The sequence below is a fragment of the Tympanuchus pallidicinctus genome, unplaced genomic scaffold, assembly GCF_026119805.1.
Source record: "Tympanuchus pallidicinctus isolate F22 unplaced genomic scaffold, pur_lepc_1.0 scaffold16, whole genome shotgun sequence".
Classification (NCBI taxonomy): Eukaryota; Metazoa; Chordata; class Aves; order Galliformes; family Phasianidae; genus Tympanuchus; species Tympanuchus pallidicinctus.
The window spans coordinates 26,250,807-26,269,504 of record NW_026294679.1 but is presented as its reverse complement, the minus strand read 5'-3'; positions in this window follow the sequence as shown (position 1 = coordinate 26,269,504).

The following is an 18,698-nucleotide window of genomic DNA, read 5'->3' as shown; positions in this document are numbered from 1 at the left end:
CCTGGATATTCTCGTACACGCTTGCAAGCACACGTTATTAGATCCGTCCTCCTGTCTCTGCTCACCTCGCGCAGCCCCGCAGGAACGGAGCGGCCCGCCGGCCGCGGCACGGAGCGTGTGCGGCTCCACTGCCCTCTCCTGGGAGCAGGCAAGCCGGAGTTCCGGAGGACTCGGACTGAGGAGCAGAAAGCGGCGTCTTAGGTCAACGCTCATGGTGTTCCGCCGTGAAACGCCTCTCTTTAGCTTTGCACCGCGGATGTGTTGTCTGTGGAGGCACAAAACACAGCCTGGGTGGGTCACAGATCCCACTGTCAGGGCTGCCTGATAGTTGCAATCCCACAGGTTACAACCTCTCTCTCCCCATAGAATTAGGGTCAGATACCAAGTGCCCTAGAGAGGAACATGCCACAGAGCGGGCAACCCAGCCTAGCTGTCCTCCACAGCCTGTCCCGTGGGGCTGGGAGCACTCACTGCTACCTGCAGGATCTCTCACTGCCCAGGAGCCCAACACCAACCATGCCACCCAGCCCAGAAGTTTCACAGGTTGTCTGCAAACTGCACATTGCTCTGGGTCCAAAGATGGCTGCTCCTACTCATGTGTACAAGCTGAGTGGGTAAAATAACAGCTCTGTGTGATGCTTGCCTTGAAAACAACAAAATAAGTTGCATCTCATAACAGGGAAGACAGATATAGCTAATACAACATACCATCCACTTGACAAGACTCTCAAAATAATGATGACTTTGTCTCTGAATAGCAATAGTCTGACTGCTAAGCTCTGCTTTTTAGTCCCATCTTCCAAAAGCAGCTTCATTTACTCTTGTATTTCCTGCTCTAATGTGCCTCCTGTATTTTGTGTAAATATCTCTTGTTAATAGCCGCACTGGTCCTTCAGTCCAGTGTGAGGGTGATAGAGCACATCCCTTAACAGTGCAAGCAGCCTTCTTCCTTGAAGGACTGAAATAAAAGAAGTATAGCAAGTGTCACACTTTCAGCTCTGGTGGTCCCATTACCTTGCATTTGAGCACTCAGAAAGCTTGTCCAGGCTTTCCAGATAAACCCAGTTTATAGGAAATGGAACTGGGTAAGTCTCCTTAATCTCAGCTGAAGAGTAAGGTCATATATCACATCTCTTTTCAGTAAAGCAGGAGAGAAGGAACTCTAGCACCGTTTTCCAACCTGTCTTCTGAGAAGAGAAGCAGAGCAGCTCTGGGGAATGTTTCTCAGAAACTTCCCAACCCTCCAGGGAAGCTAGAGCCATTCACTGGATTTCTGGATTGCCAAGGACTCCTTTGTGTTTGCCCTGTCTGTGTGCTGTTTTTCACAACCTGTTCCCATTTATTCTCACGTCTTTGTTGCCTTAGTCTTAAACCAGTCTGCCGTGAGCCTCGAAACCCCTCATCTCTTTGCTCTGGGTAAATCAGTCTGAGGGTGGTTCTGACTTTTCCTGAGTTTTTATCATCATCTGTTTCCTGCTCCCGAGGGCATGCCTAGATGCTCAAGTCTCACCAGAAGACCATCCTGACTGCAGACTTCTGAGAAGAGTATTGATGTTCAGTGCCAGCAAATTTACTCAGTGGATGGCTTTCTCTCTGAAACTGCCAACAAAGTTTTTTTGGAGCAGACAATTTTTAAAAAATCCCACAAGAGATTAAAATAAGCAACTTGTTTTGCTTTAAAATTTCTAGGACCAGATCTTCAAGCAGTGTAAATTAGCATAAGTTTTCTGATGCTCTAACCCTTACAATCTGAGTGCAAGTCAAAATTGGGCATGGTTTTATTTAAGGTTTGGTTACTTTTCAAGGCTGAAACTCAAACAGCTCTTCGGGGTGGGCACAGTCTTTCTTTATTCTGTATTTGGGTTGCTCCCACCTCTTTTGCTGGAGTTTATTTTACTCTCTGATTTATTTTCTCTGCTGAGATGTACTGTCCATACTCTTTCACCTCTCCTCTCATTCACGTCTCTCTTTACTCTCTGTTGTCCAACCTTTTCAGCTCCTTTTCTCTCTTCCCCCTCCTGTCTTTCCTCTTCCTTGGTAGTTCCTTTTCCTTCCCCCTTATCTCAGCAATCGCTGCCAACAGCTATATTTGGAATAGAGTGGGAACAAGCTATTCTTGTGACTTTACTTTGAAATAACTGAGAGGAGCAGATGATTTTCTTTGAACAAATAGAGGATATATCGAGGCAGGCTAGTAATGTCAAAATTACATTATTAGGGAATACCTGCCCAGCAGGTTTGTCTTTCCCAACTCTCAGGATACCTTGACTAGCTATGGGCTTTTTGTTTGCTCTGTTTTAGCTTTAAATCCTTTTGTGCAAAATTCCTCTTTCCAGCTTAGTAGCACGGCGTCCTATCAAGGCCTAACTCTTCATCACAGTGTTTGGGCACTTGCACATCGAGGGGAATGACTGCCACCTAGAATCTCAGATGCTAGAATTAGCTGAAACAGGATATATACTTGTTTAGCACTTGAACTCAATGCTGTTGCATGTTCTAGTGCAGTCACAGATACAGTTACAGAGTCTCACTTTGAATAGGCTAGCACAGAAAAATGCTGGGAGGAACAACTTCCTATCGCGCAGTGTGATTTCTCCATGTCCTCTCACATTAACTCCTCATCACCACCTGTTCCTCATCACCACGGTTATTTAACCTGTTGCAAGCAATGCATTAGCATAGCCAACAAGATCCAGAGTTATACAAAGAGGACAAAACAGAATGTATTTCCCCCTGTACTCTGTATTTCTGTGTTTATATGATCAACTCCCACATTGGAGTTAACAACAAACAGGAAAGGAGGCCAAATGAGAAATTCAGCATTATAGCTTAGCATTTTGAGCCTGTGCCAGAAGGAAACCCAAGTATATTTGTCTCCTCTGAAGAGAAGCAGGTTCTAGTAAAACCATTCTGCTGTACATGCATTCGTGTGTGAAACTGCTTCATACAAAGAAAGATATGATAAATTGTGTGCAGAAAGATGTAGGGAAAAGATCTTTAGTTGCAAGTTAAAAAATCGAAGGTAGAAAGGCTGCTAAATTAAATTAGTCAAGAGAAGAAGCTGGAAGGAAATGATTCTTCCATCCATTGAGGACTTTCTGGAAGTCCTCAGTAAGTCAGCTAACACAGACCATCATGCTAACATGGAGCTCCAAGGTTGTCTTTGCAATAACTGTTAATACATTCAGTTTGCCAACAAAAAAATGCATCCACAGCAATACTTTAGGAGGGTAAACTTGGCAGAGTTGCAACATTTTTTTCTCAGACTATCTAATAGAAAAACAGGTAGTCCTCAAGCAAACAGACCCTTTTCCAGTTTCACGCTGCTATTACCACCACCCTACAGATCTTGAACGTGCCACACCACGTGGAATCTAAGCATGGTGAAGAAGACTAAAAAGTTGTCATTGAGTTTTAGCATTGCTCTAAGTCCTAGAGACTGCTGAGTGTCTCTTTGGGCTCCTACCCTTTAACACGGAGCAAAGGAGAATTTAGCATATGCTGCAGACATATATTAACATTTCATATTGAATTAAATGCAAGTGCAAAGACTAGGTATGTTCCATCTGTATGAGATAAGTTTTTTGCAATCTTGTACTGTCATAGAAAGCAAATATGTACATATAAGCCACATGTTGGCAGACACAATTGAATTCCCAGGTATTTGGAGAACACTGCTAAATCCAGAGTGAACTCAGATAGGATTCAGCCTTCCCCTGTTACTTTTCAACTCTTGTCTCATCCTCACCAACTTGCAAGCTTTTTTCTCTACCTCCTCAACTTCACACTTTCAGCACAGCTGAGTAAGGCAACCACAAAGAGCATCTGAAAAATAACCTTTAGGTTTAGGGCTCACATTGGACTAGATGGGGTGCAGACCCCTGCTGAAGAAAGAGCTAGCCTACAGCTGTAGGGATACCAACAAGTCAGTGCTCACTGGCCCAGGCCCTGGAAACTGCTTCCAGCATTCTCAGCACCCAATGTACCTTAGCTTTTTAATACTGAGCAGGTACAGACATGACTAAAGCTTGTCAGTATCTAAGCCACAGCTAAACACCATCAAAATTTGCAGAATAGGCTTTTCCCAACCTCCTTGAACAGCTGAGAAGATGAACATTTTTTGGAACCTTTTTAACACTACTCAGAATTGAGGGAATTTTTCTACCGTCACCCTCCCCCACATGTTACATGCTGGATTCAGCCCCTTTTTGTGCCTGAACACATCTGAGAGCATTTATTCCATCTCATAGCGTGGAACCCAAAATCAAATTTCAGTCACTCTAGGTTCTGCCTTGATCTCTGACACAGATTTTGAGCTTTACAGTAAGTGAGCCAGCAAGACTGGCTCCACAGGCAGGTGAGGGTACCTGCCTGGAGAAGAACTAAGGTCCAGTAGGAATATGCAGCTGGTGTCTTGATTTCCACATTCTAGCCTCAAGCAGGTGATAAGAAATGTACAGGCTGTGCGTTTGGACAGGGCTAATGAGAAAACTAAGTACTGCAATACAGATAGATAGAACCACAACCAGCAAGAACCTTCCAAGCATCCCAGAAGAGATGATCACTGTTGCCATAATACTCAAAGAACCTGAGAAGAAAAAGGTGTGAAGAAAGAGCAGCAGCGGAGAGAGGTAATGTTTTGTACTTTCTTTCATCTGTGAGAAATATCAAAGAATGGGAAGTATTCCCCCTGTGATGTACAATGGACTGTCCTTAAAGCTAGGCTGAATAATCATCATAATATGAAACCCATCTTGCGATTCAGGGCAGCACTGGTGTTGGAGCATCACCAAAACCACCAAGTCTGCTGTGTGCCTGAAGGGGCTGACCAGAGCTGATCTGGACTTTGCAGGCCTTCTGAATGCACACCTTATTGTAACATGATTTAAAGTTGACAACATGTCTGAAAACACACATAATGTCAGAGAAGGAATGAAATGTTGCTTCTCTCTCTCTCTCTCCTCCCCAACCTCATTACAGGCTAAGGAAAAATAATGTATGGAGAATAATACTTCACCATCTAAAGAGGTTTTTTGGTTTCTAAATCTAGTGAAGAGTCATTGTATATTTTGACAGAAAAATGAATCAAAATAATAAAGTGAATACAAAATTATATTGCTGTCAATAATTTAATTTACACAAAATAGCACTGTGACATGGTAATTGTTATATATGATGCAGCATTCAGTATAATATTTGGAGAATGCATTATAGAAAGTCAACATTTAACTACTAAAATCAACTTACATAATCAAAGCTGTCAGGGAATCTTTACAGTTTTATATTAATTTGAATGTAATTTACTATAGATGTGTCATTCTTAGAGGTGCTTACAATAGTTAATGATCTCTGCTTTTCCATTATAAAATCCTATTTTCAAAGGCTTATAACTTGGTCTTAAGAACTCTCAGCCCTCTGGCACATTTTCCTTTGCCTTTCAAAAACTATGTTAGACATTTTAAACTTTTCTCTCAGAGCAGAAAGTGTGGTTACTTTCAAAATTCATTTTGAGGATTTGCTAATTTGCTGCTTGCTACCCAGGGATCTCAGAAAAAGAAAGGTTCATCATGGTAGCTGAAGATAACATTTCAGTTACGTTCTTTTCTTCTATTTTCCTGAATATTTTACCTCTGAGACCATTTTTCTTGCTTTTCTTGCAGAGTAGGTAGGTAAGCATCTTCCAGTACTGCATCCAAACCTACTTATATTTACATCCTTCCTTTTCTCCTTACTTTGCAAACAACTAAGATGAACCAGAAATTGCTCACATCTCTTAAAGGTTATCCATTCAATCAGAGCAGCAGTAAAACTCACTAGCTTGCTGGAAAGTGTGTGCAAAGAAACTTTCTATCTGTGGGAACAAGGGTGGGTTAAGACCACTGCCCTTTAGCCCGGCCAATGTTGCCTCACTGTGCCCTCGCCCTTCACTCAGCATACTTTTGTTGCTCCCCCAGTACCACGGATGGATCCCTCTTGAGTAGCAGCCATGTTCTCGCTGTGCTTACACAGCCTCCAGCACTGCTGGCCCTGGGATGATGACTGTTCCTGACTGCTGGCCATGGGCACTTTACCACAATACTCTGAGGCTCTGGATTTCAAGATCAGTTTGAACATGGCAGGGAGAGGAAAGCCATGGGGTTGGCAGCATTTAGTTGCTTCAGTGATTTTTGCCCAGAGCTAAGATACTGAAGACCAATTGTCCATAAACACTTCTTACTGCCAAGGTCATGCTGTTACAGTCATAATAAACTCAGGATTTGAAAGGCAAATTGACAACACAAATACATCATTTGTAATGGAAGCAAAGTCAATTATTAGCTTGTCTTCTTCTGTAGACCAGGACAGGTTCCTGTTTTCCTAAATCCTGCTCGGATTCACTTTTTTTTTTTACTTTTTTTTTTTTTTTTTTTAATTCATTCCTGTTAGGTGTCATTTTGGGTTCCCTATCCTCTAGCGTTCTCCGACCTCAGACATTAGAGTCAATGTGCACAACTGTATCCAAAAGCTAAAATCAACAATTGCCATGTAATGAGATAGATTTGCACAGCTGTCACTTGTTCAGCATCCCTTCACTTTCTGTTTGAGGATAAGGGCTTTTTTCAAGCATTTGTGGTACTCTACTCTAACCATCTCTTTGGTCAGTGCCAACACCTAGGCAAAATGCTTCCTTCCATTTTTGCAACATTACTTTCTTCCTTATTTGATAAAACAAATATATCACTTTCTAATAATTCAGTTGTGTCACAAGTCAGGTGGGAACCTCCTTTCCCTTATGCATGTTGAGAACGGCTCTGTAGCTTTGGACAAAAGATCTGCTGCTTACACATCATATTTTTGAAGCTGAAAAGTAAACTCTGTCACAGGCTTGTTGTTCTGATGATGGACTTCATTCAAGAAAAATATGATCATATTTAGGCTGCATAGAACTCATAGCTGACATATGAGTACCAAGGCAGTGAGATTGCATAACTCTTATCCGGGGCAGATTACAGCATCAAAAATCCTATTGGGAAAAATGTCAATTTGATTCTCTAGATTCATAATTTGGTGGTATAAAGGAACTCTAGAAACGACTCTGTTCCCCTTGGTCATTCAATTGGACACAAGCATGGTGAGCATCTGGATAAACTATATTCTATATACACGTTTGACACACTTAAGATGTTTATTCTATTCTTGGAAAAAATAAATTAAACAAAAAACTACTGTAAAAACTGGTTGTAGAGGGGAATACTGGCTAAAAGTTTTTGGATGTCATTTCCACATTCTGTGTGTTGAGAAATCAGACCTAAATGATGAAACTTACAAATTCTCAGAGTAGTCAGTGACTGCATGGATGTCTCCTTCTGCAGAATGAAAGGGACCTGACAACACAGGACCTTAGGGGATGTTCTTCCAGATTGGGTGATGATTCTTGCACCTTCATTGTCCCCCTCAGAAAAAAAACCCATCAGATTGGTTTATCTCCGTTCAATATTTTTACTCCTTGAATCTCAATGAAGAGGTTTTTCTTTGATGTAGGTAGCACTGCCCGCTCTCCTGAGGTTGACACCCACTTCATTCAAGTATTCCTAGTGCAACAGGGATGTTAGTGGCTTCTGGCTCTCAGCCAACATCCCACACATTTCCTCTGCAGAAAAATGCCTTAATTCTGACCCACTGTCTTTCAAGTAGATAGTGAAAAAAATCAGTCACAAAGAGCTTTGCTTTTATCTGTGCTTCTCTTTCAGAGAGACTGGGGGGGAAGGGGGGGGAAGAAAAAAAAGGGGAATCAGACGTTTTCCTTTTCTTTTTCAAGGTCTGTGACAGTAAGGCTGAGTTTTAGTGAGTGCTGCTGTTAGTATTGGAGCCCAAAGAGAAGCTGAAGGCATTCAGACAGTGGTGCTCATAGATCTGGGTAAAGGGACTTTGCAAGCAGTGTAACAGCAGAGGGAGTGGATCGCATTGCCTGCCATCAAGCCAGTGACTGTATCCAGGACTTGTGCTACTCAGCAGCTCTTCCACAAACCACTCTTTCTGAGTCAGTTCAACTACCAGCTACTGTAACAGAGCTTGTATTTTTCAGGCAGATTTGTATTTTTCAGGCAGAGCACTGAAAAATAGATCAGAAGGGACAGAATCTCTTGGCTGCCAGCTGAACTTTTCCATCTTTGCCATAGATACATACAAAGAACACTGCTGATGTTATCTGATAACTACAGTGCAGCGTGTTCTGGGCCCAGCATCTGAACAGGTAAGAAGAGAGTGTACAAACTTGTGAGCTCAGCATACTATAAACCTGGTTCTGCCACCACTAATGGTTTCAAGTTGTGACAAATTCCTCAACACATGCATTCTTACACCCACAAAAGCCAAACCAGTGCATGGGGGAGAAAAAAAAGGGCACCGTGGAACAAAGCCGTCCATTTCATAACTCCATTGCACAGAACCTTAGGGGAAAACAGCAGAGATAACAGGTCTGACACTCATTACTCCAGCTGAGCATAGGTGAGGAGATGTACATAGGTGAAGTGATGTTTACAGGGGAATGTGGAACCCAGGATTACAATCTGAAATACCAGAAGGGCCAAAATCAGAAGCCAGGGAGAAGAAAAGTGTTGGCAAACCATTTAGTTATTTCAACAACGTATGCTGCTATCGGGGTGAAAACAAAAAGAACCAAAACAGCAACAAAAGGCCCTACCCTCCAAGGTAACAAGTTACAGAGCCATAAATATTTTGGGGAATGGGTTAAGAGAATAAATATAAATCAAAAAGGTACACAAAAAGTAAACCCCAGAGATAAAGACAATTCAGGAAAAAAATCAACAAGTGCAAGGCAGATGGCCCAATCTTGTAATACACACAGAAAAATGATCTACCTTATTGAAGAGAATAATGTCTGGATGAAATAAGAAAGATAACTAAAATGGAAAAAAAAGGAATTAATTAAAAGAAACCATTACATTGACCTTGCATAAATAAAATTTCAAATGTTGCACACATGCAGATTTGAGAAGTGTGATGTCTGGAAGTTTGGAGACAGTAAAGAAAATATTCAATTCTCAGTACCAGGGATAAACGTGGATTTTGAATGGTGAGAAGATGTACACCGTGCTGCTCCAGGTGATTACGGTCTTGGAAAAAATGCATGGAAAGCTAAAAATTGGAGGAACAAAACCAAAACAGTAAAAAGAATGTAAGTTAAAATACAGCTGGAGAAAAATGACAGCAGGAACAATTTCAGAAAAAGAGTTTGGATAAATTGGACGAAACAGAGGAAAAGACTGAGACCTGTCACTGCCATGACACTTGCATTACATCTCACTTCCAAGTGCAGAGTCCAATTTGGAAGAAGGCAAGAAGCAGAATATTCTCTTCATGGGGAAAAAAAGCCTTCTTTCTTTTGCAAGTTCCTGTGTCAGTAGCCATTTTATGGGGCTGCCAATCACGGCAAATCAACTGAAAAGCCAGATCATTTTCTAAAGCATCTACCTTCCTAGAGAAAGATTTGAAAGTTGTCTGTGTACAATCCAGCTGCTGCTTTTAATCTTTTCCTGACAACAGTAGTTGTTTTATTACTTTGACAGTCATTTTTAGCCCATGAATAGTACCACAGTCCTTGTAAGATAGGAAAATCCTTTTGATCTACAATTTCATAAGGTTTAGCAATGGACAAAGAGTTTTTCCGGTACACTGGATCACACACTTGCTGAAGCTTAGGCATAGAGCCACTAAAAAGGCACTGAACCACCCTTCAGGAGGAAAACAAAAATCCTTTTTGACGAATAATGACTGCCAGAAAAAAATAATCTTTTACAAAAATAATATCTCCTAATGGAAAATTAAGAGCAGGGTTGTTCCTGATATAACTTTGACACATTGCCCAAATCAGTCATAACTTTCACAGTTTTAATATAGGATCATCTATAGGACAGAAAGTGTGGATGCACTGTAGGTAGGTACAAAAAAGGAAGGCATTTCTGGCTGTGTAGTAACTAAGAGAAACTGGGAGAAGGCTCAGGCAGTCACAGGGTAGTTTTCTAGCTTAATTACTTGTTCTATTTGCTCTACAACTAAGAAATGTATGCTTTGTGCATATCTACCTATGGGGAATATGTAGATAAGATGCTGAATTACAGCCTAATTTATTTGAGTCCTCTTCTCTAAAAAAAAAAAGTGCAGCTGAGAGTATATACATATGTACATATACATGCGTATATATATATATAAACTATGTAAAACCCATCGTATCTCTATGCATTTTTAGTAACTGAACTGATGAAGTCTGGCTTGATTTCCTTTGAAAATTGTACGTCCATGTTGCATAAGGACATTCATTTCTAAAAATCCAACGTTTCCAATCCAATGACAACGTTTATCGTTTAAGCAGAGTGAAAAGAAACAATCTTCTCTTGCTTGGTGCAGTTAGACATCAGTTGCCTTGATAATTAGACAAGGCTGGTCAGAAGGAGATTAAAGGAAGATCCAAGGAAGGACAAGATTTTCTCTTGCACTCTCTTAATTGCTCAGTTATTCACTTATTTGCACTATTACTCAAACAAAAACACTGGATTTCCTACATTTCTCTAGATAGCTTCAATTTATAATCTTCTGAAATTTCCACTGAATTCTCTGAGGTCATATTTTCTGGCAAAACACCGTCCTGACCCCTACAGTCATGACAAAAATATTTTGCTCCAGTATTTTCAGATTTATTACAAACTGCTCTTTGGTTTCACTACATTCTTTTGACAAAATGCTGATACTTCTCTGTGTAATTATTATTTAAAAAAAAATAAAAAATAAAGGAAAAGAAAGAAAGGAAGGAAGACAGAAAGAAGGTAGAAAGAAAGGAAGAAAGAAGGAAAAAAGAAAGAAAGAAAAAAAAAAAGGTAAAAGTCTTCCACAATCAGCCTGAACTGACCCTGGTATCACTGACCTGAAGAGGTTGGCTCCCAATACTAAAAGAGAACTTCACCTCTGCTTCTCTGATTTTCCAGGTTTCTAAATGAAAGACTATTTGAAGTCCCAATCTTGTTCTAGCCACTTTAAGCTATATTTTCAACTCCACTGTTTTGGGATAATGAAAAACTCTGAGCTTTGTATATGCAAAATTTTTCTTTCCATTCCTTCTTCCAGACTGGGAAGACTCCGAAGAAATAGCTTTGTTTCCATTGTTGTTAGTTCTATTTAGAAGTTCCTGCAGTACATCAGCTTGCAGACGGTGTGCACAATGTGCCTGAGTGTTTGCCCACTCAGCTCTGTTAACTGAGTATTTCCTTTTCCTTATTGACTGTTAGAATTTCCTCTTTAGACTTCAGTTCACTGAGGAGGGAATGATGCACTTAGGAAAACACAGCCCTGTGTTTCTGCATACCTTCTGCCAACATCTTGCAGTGCTTCGGATAAAGTATTTTGCAATAAAAAAAATGAATGAAAATTTGAAAGCAGTTGTGCTCTCATAACCTATTCAAACAAAAGAGTACATGTGGATGTATGCTTCTCTAAGCACTGCACATGATCAAGAGGAGCTCCGGCACTACCAAAACCAGGAGCAATTGCCCCAAACAAAGCAACTTGCTGTTGCCAACTGTTCCCAGCACAGAAATGTTCCGGGAGTTCTTGCTAACCCAAATTGCCACCATTTGCCATTATGCAGCTGCCAAGAAGATCATCGCACGTACAAGGCAGCAGCTCCAGAAAGCCTGCGGGAACTTTGTGGGAATGGGACTAGTTAAACTTCAGAGTGCAGTCATACTTATTTAACGACAATTTACGTCCGCAAAAGCATCGCTTTCTTCACAAACTATTCATCAAAAGATCAGCTCCATTCTGATCTTCAGCATTGTGAATCCTTTCTGATTCACAATACTGACTTTCAGGATATTTAATCTAATAAATTTGAAGCAGGTATAAATAAACACAAGTGGCATTATGCTAAATTACTTAATTATGCACCAACTTACACAGTGTTATAAGTGTACACATTAGCAGCTTGCGAAAGACATATCTGTAAAAAGGACAGAATATTACTGACATGATCAGAAACTTACAGCTTCACCTATTTTGCCTAAAAGTGCGTTATTAATTTTCAAGTTGTGATCAACAGTCTTATAATATAATATCTCTATGTGATGTTTCAATGTTCTAATAACTGTACATAAGAGCAATCTGCCTACTCAGTGCTCTGTCTCTGGCAATTACAGTTTTTTTACAGAGAAACATACAAAACTGCACGTTTAGAGCCATCCTCCCCTTGCATGCTCACTGACATGACAACAACCTGAGCTAGAGCTAGTCTATACCATATTCAAAAGTTACTGACAGACAGCTTTTCTCATGGAAGATACCCGTTGGTCACATTAGCATCCATCATGCTTCAAATGCTTTCAATATACTATATACCACAATGTTAGAGTATGCAGTTTGTTGTTAAAATTTACTTTAGAATTTTGGTTGTATGATACAGCAATTCTTTCATGAGTCTGTTTGGGATGAGAGAAACAATAAAGAGCTTTACACCTTGGAAGGTGAAGAAAAAAGAAAGAAAAATGTAAGTTTCCTTCTCAGTGGGAAACAAAGGACCAGTCTCTCGGCATCAACAGGCTGAGTCAGATCATCTCTTGCAGAAGGAGACAAGTGTTCCCTTATGAATTACAGTCCCAGTTGAAGTTTGCCTGCGTAGCTGAGCAAATCGTAAACATGAGGCCCTTTATTAGCAGATACAGTTTTTGCAGGGACAGAATGCTGACTAGGAAATGGCTTACTTCCTAGACATCCAGACATCGGCCTCAAGACAAAAGAAAAGGAGAGGCCAAGAGGCACTAAGCTGTGCTTATAACGTCCCTCCTGCAAAACCTCTTCCAAATGCTCATGGGTGAGTGTCTGCTTTTGTTCAGACTCAGCACTCACATCTCCTTTCCTTGCTCCTTGATGTGAGGGTAAGTGTTGCAGCAATCACGTTCTCCCACATCTTTTTGGGGAGGAAGGATACTTGTTTTCTCCTTGATTCACTTACCACCCCTGAGCCAATATCCAGTACTGCTGGATCGGGGAGCCTGTTGCAAAAGGTAGATCACTGTTCTCTTAGTTTCATAATAATCTAAAAAAGGAATTACACTGGCATTAAAAAAAAAAAAAAAAGTTTAAACAACTAAAGAAGGACTCCTGTGGCCAATAATGCCCTCACACTTCATTCCTCTGTTGTTTAGCAGTCAGTCCTGACTGGGGGTGTTTAACACAATTCCAACAGGTTGGCAGAAGCACTGTCAAATTGCTTGTTTCCCAGTTCCCATATTCTCTCACAAATCAGAAACCACTTTGTATTACTGGAGTACAAGGAGCCATCCTCTAGAGTAACAGAGACAGAGCATACATAAGGAAAAGAATGAAATATCAAAAATAGTTCTGCAGCATTTGCATAGGTTTTACATGTGTTGTATGAATTTACCTGTTATCCAAAAGTTCTTACTTAAATAAGAGCATTTAGTTTGAAGACTGGAGGAAGTGGTATTTCATACAAACATGAGGCTGCATTCAACCACAGATGTTTCTTTTGAACACACAATGTTCTAACAGTACAAAAATGGAAACCTTTTAAGGGTGATGCTGACAAACCCCCATATTTGCATACTGATGTTTCTAAATCCAAAAGACTCACTCCATTAAAGCTCTCCTCAATTTTCTATCAACAGTTCTATAAACAGAGGAAACACCTGTATCTCTGACAAACTCAGTATTGATACAAATTTTTTTTAAAAAAAGTTCAGAACATTTTCAATAATGAGACAATACTGTGATACATATTAAGATCTCTTGATAGAAAGGAGAACGTATTGCTAGTACGTTTCTAAAGCTGGATATGTAGGGCTGTTGATTTTCTTTTCATTATTAAATTTGGAGGAAATTGCAGAATTGATTGTAATCTTGCCCTTTAGCACTTCTTTGCTGAGAAATATCCTCACAGTCTGTTTAAATTTCATTTAACAAATATGCCTTAAAAATAGGGGTTTGGAAAAAACAAGTGTCCTGCATCCTTGGTAGTGAAAGGTGAAGTGGGCTATGTTTAGAATCACATTTGCAGAAAGCGAACACCTCAATAAATGCTCTGTGTGGCCATTTGTGACAGAAGGCTGTGTGTTTGCCAACGCAACCTTCATTTTTTACTTTAATAGTACAAGGCAGAATAAATATTGTCTCCACTCATGTGACAGCCCTTTGATAAAGCAGACTTGGCCCAGTTGATTAGGAATACGTGTCAAACACAGATAATGGGGAAATCCCTTTCACCAGTGTCACACAACCTCAACAACCATAATGAGACCAATTTAATGAGCCTTCTGTTTTACGAGAGATATTAATTGCAGTCCTGTCACATAACGTACAACTCAAGATCAAATATGTAAAAAGGATGGAGACTGAATTTCATCCCATTTTTGTTGCGATTATTAATCTTCTTGTGGCATCATGGATCTCCACACTGTTAATCTAAATATTCCAGGTGGTTGACATCGCCATGGAACAATCTGTATTGTTATGAACACCAGAAGAATGCCAGGCTTTTTGTTCACCTTTCTGCCATTATTTTTATTCTACTCTGGGCAATTTTTTCTTCCTTTTTTTCCCCCTTATTTTATTTCTATCTTTTTAATAGATTGCTTGGTTGCTGTTGTTTTAGTAAGAGCACAATGAGAGTGCTTTGCAAAAAGAAGGCACCATTCCCATGTATTCATCCATGTGGCTGCTTTCTCATCTCTCATTAGCATGGTATTCCCACAAATGCTTTTCTTCAGAGCAGCTCAGAGACTTGCAATTAAGCATACATCTAAGTGTTGCACTGGACTGGAGAACAAATTATACTTATGCATGCAGATCAGAACTCTCCATTCAGTATTTCAGAAGACAGATCCTCATCCAATTACTCTTTATAGCAGAACATGTGCTCTCCATTTGTGTGTCATAAAGTCTTTGCATTGCTAAAGCACGCGCTCTCAGATAGGACTCCTTCAATTGAGGGAGAGGATCGGTCTGCCAAGTGGCAGATGCTCCTGGCTGCAGCACGGCATCAGAGATGCTCTCCCACACTGCTCACCTGTGTGTCAGAGCAGCTGCAGGCTGATCACCTGTACGTGGCAGATGCTGAGCAGTGGATGCTGCCTGCACGTGCATCACGGCACTGAACAGCTTTTGTTCACCAGATTGCATGCCTGCTTGCGTTGGTGATTTACTTTGAAACATAATTTTAACAAACATATTGTCACTTAGCAGATAATGTACTTTCTAACCATATCAGGGGTTTCTATTTGCAAGGGGTACATCTGCAATGAAACACAGTGGCTGCAAAACCATGGCTGCAATATACTCTGCTCCAAATTGTTCCCAAATTATACCAAAGTAGTAGGAACTTAGAAAAACTTAGTTCTTATTCCTAATTCAGTCATCAGGTTAGGACAATTCAGATTGCCCTGAGACACTGCAACAGCTGAACCTTAAGGCAGTTGAGAATCCTAAACCTTTTGTCCTAGCAGTGCTAGGAACTCCAAAAATGAATTACGTACAACTTGTACTCCCACTGTGATGGCCATAGCAAGGTTGGTTTTTTCTCCTGACTGAAAACAAGCCCAAAAATGGATTAAGATTAGCCAAAAGATGGGTTACTTTTTCTACGAAGTATATTAAGAGAGTTGCATGAGTATTTAGCACTCCTGCAAAGGAAAGGCTTTACACACAAGACCAAGTTGCTATCGCAGACAGCTTGAGACATCATAACAGAGTCTAAAGCTGCTTGCTGTAAGAGCCCAGGCAAGACCAAGGTGACCTGCTGAGTCTTAAGGGACTTCAGGTGATGTGGCAGTTTCTAAGAAACTTTCATACATTGGTACCATGAGTGAAGTCTGTTTTTTTTTGGTTTTTTTTGTTTTTTTTTTTGCACAAAGCTTGCAGATTCAGGAAATGCAGTGCTGAAATTCAGTCAGCTGCACACATGCTGTAGAATTTAAAGCATGGTGTAAGTGTCAGCCAAATGAAGTAAAACACAGAAACATATGCTTTCTCAAGCCCAGCTTTGTATAGGAAAATATTTGCTTGCTTTCGGATATCTCTCTGAGAGACAGTGGTTCCTAAGTCCCATCTTCAAGAAGTAAACCAGGGTCAGTCCTGACCCAAAGGTGCAATTATGTATTTTGGAGTCCCAACACTCATTTTAAAAATCCCAGCTAGAGTTTATCTGCATTTTAAGTACCTGTGTAACTTTGTGAATCCTGTTAAAGGAGTTTAATTTGCTTCTGAAAATAGGTGTTTTAAAAATTATAAATATGCAGTTCACAATAGTAAGAGCTCAGCATTTGTTCCTATACTTGCTGGACCAGAAAGCAAGTCTGGCACTGAAAAGCACAGCTCTTTATTGCTCATATGGAAATGCTGAGGTCATTCCAGGTGACCCTACGCAGAGATAAAAGGACTGACAGAGTTTCTGTGAGCAGTGTTTTCTGATCACAAGAAAAAAAGAAAATACAGATGTGAGTGCATTCTCTAGTAGGATTGTTGATTAGTACTTCCATGATTATTTTATGACTTTTTAAACATTTTCATTAATGAAAAATAATATGGGAAGGCAGTGTGATGTACTACTTCATACTCTGCACATTGACCTTTTTTTGAGATTCTTTATATTTTTCTGAAAAGTATCATGTACATACATGTACTAAATTAAAGACAGGAAGTTATCTGGAGTTATCTAGGAGTACGCTTCTGTATTTTGAACATGAAAGAGTACACAAGAATACTGATAACTCAGTGCAGTATTTTAATGTTGGAAAATACAGTAGTTTTCAGTAACTGAAAAGACTTATGAAGAAAAAAAAAAAGATTGGATATGTTAATTAATTTTGATTGTCTTTTATACTGTCATATAATGAGCAAATAAGAAACTCAGGTACGTAAAAGCAGAAGTTGCTCTCTCCTGCAGGGAGATCACTTACCCACTGAGCTGGGACAGACCGCGTTCTGTGACCTCTGTGAAAGTTGCCCCAGGCTCCCCCACCACGTTCTGAAAATCATCCTTTGTCTCAGGGCCGCTGGTCACATACTAGCAAAGGACTCTGCTATACTGAAATCAATCAAACAAACTGCTCCATGCTTTAATCTTTTGCACCATAGCCAAAGCAACAGAGAGTTGCCATCTCACGAGTCCCGTACTTGTGAGCATTCTGCAGAGGAAATGTATGTGACAGATTGCCTTCTCTGTGATCAACATGTCGATTGATATTTTTACTTTGTTCTGTGATATCTGCTTCTTAAATAAAATGCTTAATGAGTAAATAATAGCGAGGGCAAATTGGTCCATATTAACAGAATTTCAATGACCATGATAAAACCGGGAGTATCCAGAAAACAAGCCTTCCAGTTTACAGGAAAACCCAGTTCCCCAACCATCAACACAGACCTGCCAGAAAAACATCTAGACTTCACACCAGCATTAAAATGCCCCTGGAGTGGTGCTCCCCAGCACTGTTGTCTGCACAAGGAATGAAGTACAGTGTTCTTGCATTTTTTAATGGCTTTTCCAGGACATCTGAAATGCCTCATGAGAACAGACACATGACATCCTCTGGACCCCTTGGTTTGCTTGTCCTACGTGACAGCGGCCATTCAGCTCTGGGATCCTGTGAACAGCGAAAGCACCTGATAGCCCTCAATTCGAGGTGGCAGCACATCTTAGCCTTCCAGCAAACATCCCAAACCTGCAGTCCTGGTCAATCCCTTCCTCCCTTATTAAAGTTAAAGGCAATGGTTAATGTCCAGGTCAGCTAAGCAGAACATGTATGGTACCCTGAGGTATGATATTTCGCATGAGTTGGGGAGATTGCATGAAAAGTGTCTCTAGCTGGCTCCCCCTCGGCTACTGTTAAAAGAAGGTGCTTGTTATTCCAGAGGAAATTAGAATACTTTATGCTCACAAAGTATTTAAATTGCAACTACTTCAAAAAGACAGGCTACAACTGAAATTTTCAGCAGTGGCTTTCAGAACCCCACCCTCAGCAAAGCAGAAAGAAAAGAAATGGGAGCTCAGCATTTCTCACAAATAGGTCTGTGTAAAACCCCCAGGCCAAAAATACTCTTCAGACATCCTCAGAAAGCATAAAAGATCAAAACTTTGGTCTCAGCCCTGCGTATCTGAATTGCTAATAGATGCTCAATACTGTCTCCATCTGCAGTGTCACACAATGAGGATTAGAGGTGATCGTGTTCTTAAGGAAAGGGAGTGTTTCACACTGCCAGAAGCATCTTCGAGATTCAGATTCAAAACTATGATCTAGCATTTTCTGGTTTGCCCTGCACCGTGTTTTCCAATCTCCAGTTAATGAACAGCTGCACCAGTGCTGCGCTGCTCTCTCTCTGCCAATAACAATGGGACACTGCAAAGCTACAAAGGCTCGTCCTGTCCATTTAACCAGCGTGTCACAAGGAGACAAAGCACAATGCAGGCCAGTGAAAAGTCCACCCACAAACTTCATTTCGCACTATGGAATGAGGCACTTGATGAGTCCTCTGTCTTCCTGCTCACAAATGAGTTCACACGACAACAACTTGAGCAGTTTAGAGACTGCAGCATACAGCCTTCCAGAAAGTCATCTGTTTGCTTTTTTTTAAAGTCGTAACGAAAAATACTTTACCCCATTTTATTAATTCATTCTTCTTCAAAAGTGTTGTGTTCA